General features: G+C 37.6%; 1 pseudogene across 1 annotated transcript; it reads right to left on the minus strand.

The window, feature by feature from the left end:
- Positions 1 to 2965: 2965 nt before the first annotated feature.
- Positions 2966 to 11256, minus strand: LOC104612560 (uncharacterized; annotated as a pseudogene). Its single transcript, XR_016080209.1, has 4 exons — positions 9836 to 11256; positions 8768 to 9712; positions 6136 to 6346; positions 2966 to 3511 (listed from the first exon to the last, which is right to left on the minus strand). The product of XR_016080209.1 is annotated as an uncharacterized LOC104612560 (transcript).
- Between the last annotated feature and the right edge of the window lie 6684 nt (positions 11257 to 17940).

Genomic DNA, 17940 nt, shown 5'->3' on the forward strand with positions numbered 1-17940 from the left:
TACGTTTTGAAACCGTATAAAATACATTTTACAAAACAAATTTCAACGATTGAAATCGGCTGTCGGCAGTCTTGGTTTCCATCAGAGAAAGTGCATCCCCGATCATTACCTTTTTCCGACAAAGGGGTTGATCCTGTCACTATGATCACCCACTCAAATGAATTCTCAGACTGTCCTAACATATTCACGTTTTGACCCCCTCTAAAAATCTCACTGATTGGCATATCAAAGACAGCCCAATCCGACACCTAATGCAGTATCATAATCGAGTCCAAGAGTCAGGTGTAACTTTCCAGTTTTGCCCACTAATCACCAAGGTCCAAAGCAATACTGAAAATCTGGTCTGGTTCAGGGTTTCAAGTAAACATCTACACTGTATGTGCTTAGGGTCTCACAGTGACAGCTGAGACAGGCCACCCCAACACTTGGCAGTACACCAGTGTCAGCCTTATCAGGATAAATCTCCCCAGACTTATCCAACGGCCGTGAACATTCTAAACTAACACGAGTCTCATTAAGTATCAAGTTTAAGGGTATTACACAAAAACACACCAGAAAACATGAATCAAATATATACTTTATTCATTTACAATAAATGTCATAAGTACATCAAACTTATTAGAGCTAAGGGCATACAACTGTCTAACAGTAGATCGATTCTTCGAGTTGAGGTCGCTTTGGCGGGTTTTCACCTTCGTCCTCCAATTCGCGGACCGAAGTCCTCCCAGCTATCGATGTACATCCAACAATGATGGACCTACCGAGGATCATGTTAATTACCTCGCGGACTGGTCTTTCCTCTAGCAACTGTCGTGATGGTTGCTCATTCTGCCTGTTGACCTCAAGGCCATTCCTCCTCTAATCCCCCTGTTGGTCTGCTTGCCCCCTCTCTTCTCGCAATATGTAACTCTTTAGGTACCCGCGGCGCATAAGTTCCTCGATCTTATCGCGAAGATTCCTGCAATTCTTCATGTTGTGTCCATGATCTCGGTGAAAATAGCAATAGACATTTGGGTTTCTTGTTGTCGGGTCTCCCCTTAACCTAGAAGGTCATTTGACAAAGGAGGAATCTTTAATAGCTATTAAGATTTCTCTTGGCTTAGCATTCAAAGGAGTATAGCTCGTTCTCTCCACGGGTGGGGTCCTAGACCGCCGACCTGGCTTGTGGTGTACGAGGGGGACCGACTTCTTGACTTGCTTCTTCCCCTGCTCAGGGACTTGCTTTTCTTTCTTTTCTACCCACAATTGCTCGTTCCTTCATTCTCTTTCTTCCTCTTTTCCGATGGTGGATGTCAATCTTTTGGTTGATCTCGTCCTCGGTACCAATGAACTGATCTGCCAACTTGAAGAACTCGGTGATATCTTTTGATTTGTTGGCTACCATGTGCTATTTGAACTCTTTATAGGTGATTCCTTTCTTTGCCGCAATGAGTCGCACCGCTGGATCGAGATCCGATATCTGCAAGCAAATATCGTTTAAGTGCTTTATATAGCTTCTGTTCGATTCTCCTTCCCTTTAAACCATGTTCAGAAGGCTTTCTTCCGACTTCGGGCACCTCTTGCTGATAATGAAGTGCGCAGTAAACAAGTCGGCAAATTGGGACCAGCTTTTAATGGAGCCCGGCACAAGATTCAAATACCAAGTTCAAACTACCCCCTAAACGTAGTGGAGAATGCCACACACATGCAGGACTCGTCAACCCCAACTAAGTGCATCTGAGACCGGAAGGAACCCACATGATCGTTGGGGTCAAACGACCCATCATACTTGTCTAACGGGGGCACATTGAAATCTTTTCGGCATCGAAGTTGCCAAGAGTTTGGGAGACAAAGGAGATGACTAGCAAAATAATGAAGACGCAGTCTTCGTAGTCACCGAGCTCACTTCTTCCTTTTCTTTGGCTTGCTCCACTTACTGGCCTAGCTTCGTCGGTGGACTATTTCTGGCAGAGGAGCAACGTGTCTTGCGACGCCGTCGCAACTATTTCTTCATCGATTCGGCGTTGGTACTACTGATTTCGATCTGGTTTGGTATTTCGGCATCACTATGGACATTATCGCAAGGTAAATCCTAGTTCCTTCTTACCAGGTTCTCTTGGTTGTAAGGTTCGCATTGACTATCGTGAGGAACGGAGGGTCCTTCAATTTCGCACGTCGAACTCTGGGCTAGTTATTATCTCACGAGCCATTATTTTCCTACTGGGAGTGCCGAGGTGGATTGGCCCTGTTGAGTTGACTATCCCCGGGCCTATTTCTAAAATTTCCTTGCGAGACTGGAGGCAAAACCTGACCATTGGGAGGAACCAACACTTGTGAGTTACCCTCACCCCGATGGGGGATTGGTTGACGTTCTGGCTGGTTCTAGGCCGATTCGGGTTCTGGCCCTGACGCAACCCTAGGTGCCAAGGTGGAATCAGCTGTTGGTTCGGCTGTAGTGGTGGGAACTGCTGGTACAGATAGTATTGTTGATACTGTTGAAACTGTTGGACATGTTACATCTGGATTTATATTGCCCGAACGCACTGAATGAGGTCATAGAATTAGGAGTGCCCGATTCCAAGAGGGACCACAAATGGCTCGAAGAAAGTCGCACCCACTATGGGAAGCGAAACACTCACTTGCGTAGTGCCCTTCGATACGAACAGTGACGGGACTCCTGAAACTGTAAAAGGAATAGTAAATTAGCCAATGCATACTGTAGGACCTTGGGGGAAGGCTGATTGCTGATCTTGCCCCCGATAATGTTCATCTTGATACTTTTTCCGGTGTTGCTAGAAGAATCCATTGGGATAAATTAAAAAATAAAATTACAACTAAAGTTGGGATGACCTTTCGATCGTTTCCCACAGACAACGCCAATTGATGGTGCGCGATCTAAATACTCCTACCTGGAAGACGATCCAAACTCCAGTTGCATGGCGAGTTGGACCAAGCTACAAAATAGTAGATCAGAGAACCTAAGGTGTCTAACCAACGAGGTCGCTCTGATGCTTAAGTCAATACTATACTGTGGATACAAACTGAATACTTGAGTGCTTGAATGCTAAAGAGTAAATAATCACGCGTACATTTGCCTTGGGGTTTCATGTCCTTATATAATGGAGTAATAGTGGGCCTTACAAAAGAGCTTCGGGATCTCCGGAATGTGCGGGTAAGATCTGTTCTATTTTTTAAGGAGAGCAATGTGTTGATAAGATTTATCATTTACCTCCGACTCAGGCAGAGCTAGAATGAGTCTCGTCGTGATCCGAGAAATTCAGAGTCCAGTGAGGAGGCCTTTGGAGTCGATTGCGTGGCGTTTTAGCTCTTTAGCTCCGAACTGGTAGTTCAGTTCTTTAGTCCCGAACTAGATTGGGTGTCGAGGTGTCTCTACGCCAAGGTGGTTTTTGGGCCGAGGAAGCTGAATATCCGAGCTCCGAATGTTGCGAGATGGGTTCGTTTGGCTGAGTTGTCACCCCTCAAGCAGATCGCATCTATGTGTCCCCTTCTTACTAGGTCGTGCCAAATCACCCTTCATCAAATTCGATGAAAAAATTGGAGTTAATAACCTAAATATAAGCAAAATATTATCTTAATGAAAATGAATTGAATAAAAAGAAATGTATTAGTTCAAATTACATTTTATGACCTCACAATTAAAGACTGACCAATTCAAAAATAGGGGTATTTTAATTTAGTCAAATAAAAGTTTCGCACTCTCATTCACACTTTTAATTGTAGATTGGTGTTTCCTATACTATTAAAATTAATGTTGTAGATTTAATTAGTAGAATTTAAGGATGAAAAACAAATATACCTTAAGTATAGAATTTAATGGGAGAATGAGAGTTAATACTTTATATATAGGACTTAATGATAAAGAATTGGATAATAGTTTCATTTCTAGTTGGTTTTAAATTTTATATTCCTTTCCATTATCAATAAAAATATTTTTTATTTATCATAGATGTGCATAATTTTTCTATAATTTTTATGTTTTATTTATTTTTGAATGATTTTTTATTGTTTAACTATGACATCTTGAATTGGCCCATTTGACTCAAAATGGTTGAACCTTACGACCACCTATACAAAAAAATACAGTTTTTTTTTGGGGGGTTGATTGAAAAAATATAAAGTTTTATACTATTTAAAATGTTATGTATTTTTAGTTAGTGGAATTTACTGATGAAAAATAAAAATGCCTTAAATATATAAATCAATGAGGGAAAATGGCATTTAATACTTTAAATGTGGGAATTAATGAAAGGGAATTGAATGAACTTTATAATGGTGTTCAAATTACATTTTTTGCCCTCACATTAAAAGAGGGATCATATTTTAAAAAGAGGGATATTTTTGTTAAGAAAATTTCCAAAAACACAAAATTCTATTCATACTTTTTATACTAATATAGATATAGATATATAGATAGATATATATTAATTTAAGATAAACCAATTTATTTAAAATAGTGATATACCCCAATCGACACCCTATCATTTATGAGTGATTAGGGCACATCATTATTGAAAATACAAAGAAACCCATATTAAATATTATAAAAGTCAAAATATGGGTGTCTTTTGGTCTTTTAATACATATACCTTGAGGAATGATTAAAGCCTTGGTGCCCCCTTAGCAAAAATAAAATGGATGGATCTCACTATGACATTCTTAAGCCTACATAATGGGTGTAATTAAGAAGGATAAGGGGCCATGTCATTATAGCTAAAATGGTTAAACTAGGGTCTATTTGGGTCAAGAAAATAGGGGTTTGGAATTGGAATCAAAATAGTCCATTTCAAGGTATTCCCTTTGTTGGTCTCAAAGTAAGCATGTTTCTCTTAATTATGTTTTAGATAACTAGTAATTAAGCACATGTGTTGCGCGTGAGAATTTTTTTTCTTCATATTAATTACTTGAATTTTAGATACATCATAGTTAAGATAGAAATTGAAAATTAACAAATGTAACAATATGATAAAAACTAAATTTAAATGCTTGTTGTAAATGTGTACGTGCATTGCACGTGGAAGTTTTAAATTATAGTAACACATTATTATTATTATTATTATTATTATTATTATTATTATTAAAGGATGCATGTGTGTTGCACGTAGCAATGTCAAATAATAATAATAATAATAATAATAAACTATATTTATGGGCCTTACTAATAATAATAATATATCATACATTCACAATACCTAGTTAAGTGTGGTCATTTTCTCTATTAGTCAACAAAATGATAAATCATTTTCCCTAACTCCCCTTCCAAATAATGATTGAAAGATAGCAATCAACACTGGAAAATTGTGTACATCAAATAAGAAAAATGTGGGCATCATATCACTCTAAGCCATATAAAACAAAGAAGGCAGTGACAATCTTTGCTGAATTAAAGTAAGATTGGACAATGGAAGAGATTCCAACACTATCTGAATATTCATCATTTGGCCCTTTTATATGTAGATGAGAAATGCAGATTCCAACTTTGTAGATATGTATGGTTTTTGTTGCCAAGAATAAGTGGAGGTATAGTACATACCTATTCATGTCTAAAAATATGACTTGATAAGAAAAAACAAGAACTGAAGGTTGGTCTTGAAATGTGCAAGTACCTATTCGTGTCTAATCATTTCTCTATTTGGACAAATGAGATTGAAGCATAACCTAGGCTGTCCTTGCCTTGAAGTATAAAGAGATTTCCAACTTATCAGCAAATGGATGCAGGATGTAAAGGATCCTTGAACTCTTTGTTACATTATAAGGGAAGCTAGATTTAGGCCTATAGTGTAAAAATCCCATTCATATGAGCAAAAAGATCAGTGTATTCCTTAGATATTTCCTTCACCAGAGAAAGGGTGAGTGGGCAGGTTGTGTTGGAGGCCTGCCATGTCAGGATAGGTTTTAGCTTATTATTTTTTTTTTTTTCATGGGGAAAGATGGTGACTTTGTTTTGGTGTCTTGGTTATTCCAGTATGAGAGTTCTATGTGTATTCTTTTCCCTTCAATGTCAATAGAACTCTCATAATTTGTAGCATAACCATTATGCATTTAATAAAGAACTTGTAAGGCAAGCAATGTGAGGAATCGAGGGAAAAAAACATTCCACCCATACACACTTCAATTGACAAGGAACAAGCTAGCTACCTTGATGGATAGAACTGCATATCTTCAACACTATCGACATGCTCATGATAGATACCATGTGGTCCAACAGCAGGGCTTTCTACAGATTTATCAATAGCAGCAACCTTAGAGGCATGTTTAATGTTTGAGCTCCCAGAACCTGCGGATGTTTCCGTTGCTAAAGCAGTGATATGATCATGAATACTCCAGAGAACAACTGACCTATCTTTTCCTGTCATAATAATAATAGTAACAATAACAATCTTGGTATGAAGTTTATTGATTGTTGAAGAAAAATTTGATACAATGCTAATATAGGAAAAAAGGGAAAGATCAATTTCAGTAATGTAGTATAGAGGACAAGGAAGCAATTGAAACCCAAAGATGTTAGCTAGAAACAAGTCATTCAAGTAAAAATAAAAAAGTGCCTCGATGCCTAATCATATCCTAGGTGCAGTGTACAGGAAAAGGAAAATAAGCACAAAAATAGGAACACAAGTTCTACATCAAACAAAATTAAGGACCATTTGATAACAGCTGAAGTAGCTGAAATGAATGGCTTGTTGCTTTGTCTTTTAGTGAATAAGTTATTAAGGGGGTGTGAGCTTATTAATGGTTAAAGCTGAAGTTGGGTTGACTATAATATGCTTGAAGAATTTATTAATTAATTATTTTATCCACACATAAGACAAACCAACAAGGCATTCAGTTCACTTCAACCATTATCGAATGACCCCTAAGTATGCCATTAATAAAAAGCGACAATTAACATTCAGACAAATAATAGTAGAAAGGGGAAAAACAATTTCATTATAGTAACCATGATTAGTCACATATTACAACAGAAAAAATGAAAAAAAAAATCCAGAGCAATGATAATAACGATGATAACAAAGAAATCATTGATTTGTATACCATGCAAAGAAAATTTGTAGTAGAAAAATAAAAGCAATTTCATTATGGGCACCATAAAATAACTTAATCTTCTTTCTACATAACTGTGTAGTAGTCATATAATAAACAAAAAATGTGAAAAATAAAATCTAGAACATTGATAATAATAATAATAATAATAATAATAATAATAATAGTAATAATAATAAAAGAATCATTGATTTGTATACATGCAAAGAAGTCCACCAATAGGTTACAAATCCACACTAACAACGACTATCGGTAGGCAAAATTTTCATACCACCAGACAGCACAAAAGGCTCTCTGTTGGGCACATGGCAAGTGCAAATTCTGCATTGTCAATATCTGCAAATTAATGGATTCTTATGTACACTACATACAAAAATTCAAAAGAATAGAGTGAATAATACAACAATAAAAGTCAGTCTCATAGTGACAGAAAAACCTGAACTGAAAAAATAAACTAATACTAACAAGCAAATAAAAGTCAGTGTCATGCAATACAACATGACAATTAGGTTGAGCCTCAACATCCCATATGAGAACCTAATTCACAAGTTTCATGAACCTAACCTACAGCAAGTTTCACCAATTTACCCATATGAGAACCTGATTCACAAGTTTCATGAACCTAACCTACAACAAGTTTCACCAATTTGGTAAAATTAGAAATAAGTGGAACCAATATAATTTATTTGTGGATAAAATAGGGGTAACAATAATAAAACAGATCCTAAAGGAAATTGTTGTTCTTGTCAAAGACAAAATCATGCTTCCCTTTTTTTAAGTTATTGGAATACCTTCGCAAGCCAAGACCAACGAGCTCACCATTTCGGTTTCTATTACAATTCAAGTGAGAGACAGGGAAGAATTTGTAGGAAACAGGGAAAGAATTCATGGAAGACAGGGAAGACGGAAGAGTTCATGGGAGACACAAAGTTGGCATTCTATTTCTATTATAATCCAATATACAGTTTGGAATTCATGGGAGACAGAGGAAGAAAGTGTGGGAGAGAGGAAAGATTTTGGTTCAAAAGGGATATGACATAAATACCCTCTATATGCATAGACAGGAGGGGGGTAGAACCTGTCTAGTGAAAATTTCAGAAAAAAGAGGGATATTCGCTCTTTTGTAAGTAGTATAGATGAGTTGTAATCTATTATATTGGTTCTATTACTAATCAAACAAATTATAAGATTAGTAATTTGTGTGATCATGGGGATGATGAGGAAATGACTAAAATGAAAACTATGGGATAAAAAATAAAAAAAAAAAGCTTGTCTATAAATCCAAGAAAATACTCAATTGAAACATGCATATTCAAAGATATAATCCAAATAATTCTCTTCTCACAGGACCTCAAAGAAACTTCTTCCCCATTTGGCATCCAAAATATCATAAAGTTAGGGCACCTCAAATAAACTTCTGCTTTGCGTCACATCCAAAATGCTCGAGGTTCTAGATGGAACGTTACTTGAAAACCAGAACTTGGACAAAGTTCATTAATAGAAAACTAAAACCAAGAGGGCAACCAATAAATGGAACATTACATAAAATCTAAAGCCAAGACTTTTTTTTATACATCAAGCTAAAATGAACTTTGATTCTTAAATATTATCATAATTATTTCAATTATCCTACTCCAATATCTTGTGAACACATTTAAAAGTAACATACTTAGACCTAGGAAGTACTCATGGACAAAGACACATGCAAGAGATATTTGACATGAATTACCTTCCAAAGCCCATCATTGAGATAATGCATGTTGTCCACACCAATTCCTTTGTTGATAGCTCTTATGTCTTTCATTGACATTTTTGTAAAGCCAATTGCAAGTGTGTGTTTCTTTCCTTCAGCCATAATGGCCATGGGAGTTTCCTCTGGCACGCCAACATCCAAAGCACCATCAGGAGATGTAAGGCCAAGACACATTATGTTTGCACTAGAAAGGACAAATTTAATTGGACCCCTATCTACTTGTAACTTTTTCATAATATCAGGATATTGATGAAGAAGCCGTAACGTTGGCACGAAAGGACCATTACAAATGTCGAAAAATAGTGGGGATTCACCACAACTAGATTTAGACGATTTTGGCATTTGGCAACAAAGAGAGGTGATTTCGTTGGTAGAAAATCATCCAAAACTGGCTCTAGGCCTGGGTACTCATCTGCAATAATTTGTTGGATCTTGCACTTCACAGATGCTTTCACTTGATTTTGTGAAGATACATCTTTAGAAGAGAACCTCTTGAACATGTTCGCAGGTTTAGACAAAAATGGAGAATCACTGATTCCCATCCAAATCCAAGACTAACTCTGCAATATAACCACAAAACCAGAAGAAAACCTAATAAATTAAAAAATTAAAAAACAAGGGGGCAACAAATAAATAGGAAGCGATACAACCAAAGCCGGTTTTTTTTTCAATTATTAGTAATTGAACTGGTGTTTTTCAAGCCACTTCATCCAAAATACAACAATTTTCCTAAAGAAGGAGGTTTGGCCTTGTCGTCCACTGTTTCCTCTTTTAGAAGGAGCATATTCTTTTTCTTTTCCAGGACTGTGGAGATTTCAAGGATGCAGAAGAAAGGAAGAGTATCAAATGGTTTGCTTCTTCTCCTGTTCCAACCTGCAATTATCTTGTGCCACAAGAGACACCACAACACCTAGCCAACCCCTTGTTGACAGAGGAGAAGGAGAAACACGAGACACCATAACACGTGAAATTAGGTGAATTTTCTTTTAAAGAACCATTACTGGGGAAAATGGTCAAGGAAATCGATGGGCTGAGAGAGCTTACCTTGGCAACGATAACGAAGGAAAAAAAGAAAAGCCATAGGTAGAAGTTTAGGAAACTGATAGGGTAAGAGCATCAAGAAACTACCATCGCAGAGAACAAACCCTCTTTTGAAAACTGATGGGATCATGAGAAAACTCTAACAAAGACACACATAGAGAGAATCACATATAATGCTAAATGAACAAACCCTTGATGAAACCCTTTGTTGTCCTCGCAGAAACTCCCTCCGATGATGCCTTTTACCAAATAAACTTTAAATGAAAATATGAGAATGACATATTTGCCATTTATGCTTTTTCCATTCAAAGTTTAAAATGGGGTATTCTCTGTCCAATGAAAATTCCAGAAGCCAATATACCCCATTCGCAATTTTATAGATAGTATAGGTTTGGAAAACAAACTCGGGAACCGGAAGTCTTTTGCTCTTTCTTCTATTGGGAAACAAATTCTTATTCAATCTGTTTTACAATCCTCCCCTTAACATGTCATGTCGGCTACGTGAAAACCTTCCCAAAAGGGCACCAGCCTGTAAGTGAAAACTCCGGCAACCAGCCTACAAGGTGAAAACTCTGGCGGCTAGCCTACAAATAGCATCTAAGTTTACAAATTTGGCATCTAGCTTGTAAATCCGGCATCCAGCTTGAAAATCCGACAACCAACCTATATTTTGATACATGATTCAGGGCCATGCAAATTATCCTGCTTTCAGATCCAATGTGCCTACTAGCACATACTACAACTTGGAGACATCAATTGTTCGATGAAAGGTCGAAGTCAAGAAATTAGCGCATTGCATACAGAAATTGTGGTCAAGTACCTCCCTAGTCTTCTACCTCTGTTTTAATCATGCTAAGAATACTTCCTTGGAATGTTAGAGGGGGAAATAGCCCAAAAACCCATAACCACATCAAACATTTGGAGAACAAAAAAAACCCAGATGTCTTGTTTCTTTCATAACCCAAATTATCAACGGAAGGGAACAAGAAGCTAACTAAGTTCTTAAATTATCAGAATCATGCGTTTGTTGAGGCTCAAGGGCATACAGGGGGTCTATTATTTTGGAAAAATGACTTGCAAGTGTCAATCAAAGATTCCAATGAAAGATTCATAAGAGCCAGCATATCAAATACGGGAAATTTTCTTCATCTACGGGCATCCTCGTAGAGAGAGCTGAGCCGAGTTTTGGGAGAAAATGAGGCAAATTCCTAATCTCAAAAATACCCCATGGGTTTTAATGGGAGACATGAATGATTTGATGACGCTTAAAGACTAAAATGGGAGAGCTTCAAAGTCCCACAACTCATCTAAACAAATGGAAAGAACAACTAATTTTTTTGCCTTACAAGACTTGGGGTTTATAGACCCTCCCTATACATGGACAAACGGTCAATCAGGAGGGAAGAAAGTGTAGAGATGGTGAAATTTACCCATACGGTTATTTTTGTACTTTTACTTTTCTTTGTTGTATATTTATTCTTTGTATTATCTCTCTTATACAATAAAGGCAGATTTGTCCTTTTACAAATTTAATATATCTTTTAGTGTATCGATTGACATAATGTGTCACACCCACCATTCGGTTGTTCTCTCTCTGTTTGTCTCTCTCTTTCTAACTTTCGAACTGACTACATGATATCAGAGCAGGTCACGACCTGAACTTCACTCAACACCTTGGTTACTACTGATTCAAGAACTCCTTACCAGTATTTGGAAGTTCTTGATTATTTTGTTTATTTCACTTCCTAGATCGGTTATAGATCTGAACTTTATAGATCTATTTTCCAAACTGTTGTGCCACTGGATTCAATCCTTTTTCATGTCTCCCTATAGAGACATCGGATCAGCCTGAAATTTTAGATCTGGTGTCGCCTAGAGCATATCTATCGAACCTCTTTGGTTTGGTTTGGATCGGTTTTTTCTTTAAGGGATTTTGATCCACTTTTCAGTTCAACAGAACTCTACAGTTGCCTTTTTTGGACATCAGCTGAAAGGTATTCTTCTTTTCTTCTTTGGTTCGAATTTCTTTTGGTTTCTGGAAGTGTGTGGTTTTTCCCTTTGTCATTCGATGGCATCATAAAGGATGAATGTTCTTCCTATTAAATTCAACATACGAACAATGCACTATGGAAGTTCAATTTTTAGTTCCATATCAAAGCTAAGGGTCTTTGGGGGTACCTAAATGGATTTGTGTCTAAACCTGATGACTCTGACATTAGAGGACATAATCAGTGGAAGATCAACAATGCAAAAATTGCGTCATCGATTCTAGGCTCAGTCAAAACTGATATTTCTATCCCTATGAGAGGGTATAGGACAGCCTATGAGATGTATCAATACCTTGAGAAAGTTTATTAGCAGTCGAATACCTCTAGACAGTATAAGATAAATGTTGACATTTTTTCTTACTATCAGGGAGATAGAAAGTTTTAGGAGTACTATATCAGGTTCATTAACCTTTGGACAGAATATGAGTTAATTCACATGGGAGATGATCCTTCAGACTATTGTGTTAAATATATGAAGGAACACTTTGACATGAGAAAAATTACGCATTTCCTAATGCATCTAAGGCCAGAATTTGAATTCGTCCAATCTAATATCCTAAGTCGATGAACACTTCCTGACTTACATACTATTCTTGGGGAGATTTTGAGGGCAAAAACTAGATTGACTACTCAGACTGCACTAGATGAAAGGAATGATTCCAACAATGATGTTGTCTTCTTGGCAACTAAACCAAAGAGGAAGAAGGATTTCTCTAAGATACAGTGTTATGAATGCAAGGAGTATGGGCATGTTGTCTCCCATTGTAAGAATAAAAACGCATACACCTATTGCAAGCAAATCGGCCACATCATCACTAAATGTCCTACCCGGTCGTAGAAAGGTAGTGGTCCAAATTAGAAGAAAGGGAACTATAAGGTCTATCAGACTATTGTAGATGGTTCAAATGCCTCCTCCTCTATCACTTTTGTAGCTAGCCAAAACGACACCACCAATGGCATGTCTCAAGAAAGGATTTGATAGCTCATGTCCTCGGTCATCTCCTTAATGTTTTTTGCTATCGGTCTATCTGGTAAATCACCAACCTATTGCCCTTCACTGAACCACCTCTGGAATATAGACTCGGGAGCCTCTAACCACATGACAGGGGCTACTCTTGGTTAGTATCCCAAACCCCATCTTCCCAATAGACATATTATTACTACAAACAGTGAGAAACTTAACACACTTGGTTATGATTATTTGTATTTATCTACCTCTAAATCATCTCCGTTTCATTTATCCAAAACTCTATTTGTACCTAAACTCACCACCAATTTGATTTCTATTAGCCAACTTGTAGAGGAATGTAATAATGTCTCATTTACTTCTGATGGTTGTTTGATACAGGACCGGCAAACTGGAGAGGTTGTTATACAGTGTATGCCCTTAGCTCCAATCAGATTGATGTACTTTTTGACATTTATTGTAAATAAATAAAATGCATAATTGATTCATGTTATTATGGTGTATTTCTGTGTAATACCCTTAAACTGGACATTTATGAGACTCATGTTAGTTTAGAATATTCACAACCATTGGATAGACCTGGGGAGGTTTATCCCTGCCAAGGCTGATACTAATATGCTACCAAGTCAGTTGGAGTGGCTTGTCTCAGCTGCCAGGGTAAGACCTGAAGCACATATAGTGTGGGTTTGCTTGAAATCCTGAACCAGACCATTTTCCAATTATGCCCTAGACCTTGGAGACAGATGGAAAAAACTGAAAACTTACACCTAACCCCTAGACTTGATTATGGTACTACACTAGGTGTTGGATTCGGTTGTCTTTAATATGCCAACCAGTGAGATCCTTAACGGGGTCAAAACCTGGGTATGTTGGAGCAGTCTGAGAATTCACCTGAGTGGGTGATCATAGTGACAGAATTGGCCCCTTTATTGAACAAAGTGAATGATTGAAGAATGCACTCTCTCTGATGGAAACCTAAACTATCGGCAGTTGATTTCAAACTTGTTGAGATTTGGTTTTGCAAAATTTATTTATATAGAGATATACATATATATTATGGTTTCACAAAATGTTTGCAAAAGGTTTTAATTCTTGGGATCCATGTGAGCAGAGAGTGCAACGCTGTACCTTGCAGGCAAAGGAGAAGTCCTCTCTTATCGGGCAGTGTTTGATCATTATGGACTAAGAGGTTAAGTGTAAGACCATTTAGGGTTTATACCTGATGGGCTAATCTCACATAAGTTCATAGTCCTTAAGCCTTCATAAGGTGGCTGGACCTAGGGGCCATTTAGTGTAAATGTTGGGCCTATTAAGAGCCCATACTGATGGGCTCAGGGGTTCACTGTCTTCAGTAGTGAATTTGGCCAGGCTTTGTAATAGAGACTAGGCTGAACCAATATTGCTTTTGTGAAAATCAATGATAGGGTCCCACGCCATACAAAGAGAACCAAACTAGCCAACAATTAAAAGGAAGTGAGCATAAAAGCTTAATGGGCCTAAAGCCTAATTCGAAGTGGGTTTAATGAGATTAATTAAAAGGGGGGAATTTGGGTTTATATTTGGATAGGGATCAGCAAGAGGATAAGATAAGTCTTATCCACTAAAGAGTCTAGATCCAAATAAAGATTTGAATCAAATAACCCTTTCCTAATTTGATTAGGAAGCTGATCTTGAAAAGATATGAATTAGGGGGTGAATTCTACAAAAATAATTATTTTTTTCTGTAATCTACTTTTATCATTTGCTCTTGTCGCCTACCCTATTTGATCTCCAGTTCTTGGAGTAATCAAGATTGGATCTTGATATTGTTTCTTACTGAAAGAAACAATCTTGAAGCTATGCTCACATCCTTGCATGATTCTTGCTGAAAAATTGGGGTTCTAGATGAAGAATATCTTTGTTGATCCTGTCTCACCATAAGTTGTGTCATCTTTAATGGAGGAAGGATTTGGTGAACTCTTTGGGTGAGAATACCTGCGTTGGGAACTACTGTTGATTCCGTATAGGTATATCCTTCCCTTAATCTTGGTTTTAGATTTGGTCTGGTTTATTTCAAGAACAAACCTTGAAAAATGCAGTTTTTCTAAATCTGGAAATAGGATTCCCGGAATGATGAAAGAAAATTTTTGAAATTTTGCCCAACCTCCCTGCATGGTTCGGCCATCCATATGATGGATCACCCTTAACTTTAGAAGTGAAGGGGAAGGGGCATAGACTGGGAAGACTCTTTACCTTGGAGTTTGAGAAGAATAAGACTATTTCTGCTGCTACTTCTTGTTTGCTTTCTACTACTTCTAGTTCTGGATCTTTTAATTGTAATAATAATTGGCATGTGTGGCATAGACGCCTTGGCCATCATTTTTCTAAGAAACTTGATCAGTTATTTGCTTCTGGTAGTTTACCTATTTCCGCTGTTTCTTTTAAGATTGTGAATAAAGACTCAATTACTTGTGGTTTATGTAAGAGTCATATTTTACTCTTTCTTTCTTATTCTGAGCATGCAACCATTCCCTTTCATTTAATATACAGTGATGTATGGTCGTCTCCAATTGTTTTACGATTGGGGTATAAGTACTTTGTAACCTTCATTGATGACTGCACTCATTTTACTTGGGCTTATTTTCTTCGAAAGAAATAAGTGTACATTGTTTTTAAACACTTTCACACCGATGTAATTACCCAATTTGATACTCGAATCTGTGTGCTATGATCGGATTCAGGCGGAGAATATATTGATGGGGATTTCTAGAACTACCTGAAACAACATGGAATTCAACCCCTGAAATCCTGTCCGGGCACCCCATAACAAAACGAGGTAGTAAAAAGGAAAAATGGGCACATCTTGAGTGTAGTCAGAACCCTTTTACAGGATTCCCATGTACCCTCTTGGTTTTGGGTGAAGGCGGCCAGCATTGCTGTGTATCTCATAAACCATCTTTCATCATATGTTTTGAATAACTCTTCTCATTTTTAATCTCTCATTTTTAATCTCTCTTTCACAAATCCCCTATCCATGTACCCACCTTCCACCCCATGAATGCACAAAGTTAACTACACAAGCAACTTTGTGTGCCTTCATGGGATACAGTTCTAAACATAAGGGGTTCCTTTGCTATGATCCCTTGGTTCTTCGCCTACCTCCGAATCTCTTACAATGTAGTCTTTCTTGAAAGTGTGTCTTTTTTTGAACATATTGTAAAATTCACATCTCCTTCTATTTTCTTGTTGCACAGTTTTGATTCTACAGGCACCTCAGATATTCTACTGTCGCCTCTGCAGCAGCTTCAGATATACTTTAGGAAGCAACGACTTTCTTTAGTCTCCATCCCCCCCCCTCTGCTCTGCCTCCCGTTGCTGATTAGGTCACTCCAACTCCATTAGTAAGTGTATCTGACCTTCCTCCTAAACCCACTTTACACCATTCTACTATAATCTCTCAACCACCTAACCGCTATAGTTATTCACCGAACAATAGCTCCTTTTTGTTGTTTTATCTACCACATACATTCCCAAATCTTACCAGTAGGACATAGTAGAAACACACTAGAAAGATGCCATGGATTCTGAGATTCGAGCCCTTATTGAGAATGACACCTAGGACCTGGTTCAAGCTCCACCTGAAGCCTCTCTCATAGGAAGTCGATCGGTCTATTCTATGAAACTGAAATCTGATGGGAGCCTAGACAAATATAAAGCCAGACATGTTGCATAGGGATACAAACAGGAATACGGGATAGACTATGAGGAAATTTTTGTTCCTGTAGCTAAAATGACTACTATACGTCTTCTGATGGCTATATCTGCAGCCAAACAGTGGACAACCCATCAAATGGATATCAAGAATGCTTTTCTTCATGGGGAGTTAAAAGAGACAATCAATATGAAGCCCCCTCTAGGATACTGTAAATCCGCAACTTGTTTGTCGTCTGAAGAAGTCATTTTATGACTTGAAGCAAGCCCCTCGAGCATGGTTTGAAAAGTTTAGATCCATCATCACTAATGTTAGCTTTACCCAGAGTCCTTCCAATTATTCCTTATTCATCTTAAGGAGGAAGTAGGGAATAATGATGTTACTTCTCTATGTTGATGATATACTCATTACAAGGGATATTACTCCTCTCTATGAATCCTTCAAGATGATGAACTTGGGGCCTTTAACGTATTTCTTAGGCCTTGAAGTGAGTAGAAATTCTCGAGGCTACTTTGTTAATCAACAGAAGTATGCGACTAATCTGGTTAAATAGGAAAATCTTAGTGACTTTAAGATTGTGGACACTCCACTAGAATTGAACCTGAAACTCAGCAAAGATGGCGGGTCTCCCCTTGAAGATCCTACCCTTTATCGTCAACTAGTGGGTAGTTTAATCTATCTCACCATGACTCAGCCAAACATATCTTATGCAGTTCAAATAGTAAGTCAGTTTGTGTCTTCTCTCAGACAACCACATTTATCTGTAGTTCATCAGATTATAAGATATGTGTAAGGCATACTATCACATGGGATATTCTTCTCCTCATCATCTCACATTCATCTTATGGCCTATGTGGATGCTAATTGGGTTGGATGCCCTGAAACAAGCTCATCATCTCACATTCATCTTCCTAGGCAACTCCCTTATCTCATGGAAGTGCAAAAAACAAGCTACTATGTCCAAACCTTCCACTGAAGTTGAATACAGGGCTATGTCTTCCGTGTGTAGTGAGATCATATGGATTCGAGCTCTTCTATTTGAAATGTTAAATGAGCCATCATTGTTTGTTCCCCTTTATGCAGGTAATATCAGTGCAATAAAAATTGCATCCAACCCTGTCTTCCATGAGTGCACCAAACACATAGAAATTGATTGCCACTCCATTCGCGATCTCCTTCTTAAGGGTACCATATCTCTTCCTCATGTCTCTTTTGGGCTCCAACTAGCATACTTGTTGACTAAAGCAATGACACAGGCTAAACATCTATTTCTCATGGACAAATTGATGCTTATTCCTAGGCATCAGCTTAAGGGGGAGTGTAGAGACAATGAATTTTAGCCGTAGGGCTATTTTTGTACTTTTATTTTTCTTTGTTGTATATCTATTCTTTGTATTATCTC

Source organism: Nelumbo nucifera, chromosome 1 (genome assembly GCF_055504915.1).
Source record: "Nelumbo nucifera cultivar China Antique chromosome 1, China Antique-T2T, whole genome shotgun sequence".
Classification (NCBI taxonomy): Eukaryota; Viridiplantae; Streptophyta; class Magnoliopsida; order Proteales; family Nelumbonaceae; genus Nelumbo; species Nelumbo nucifera.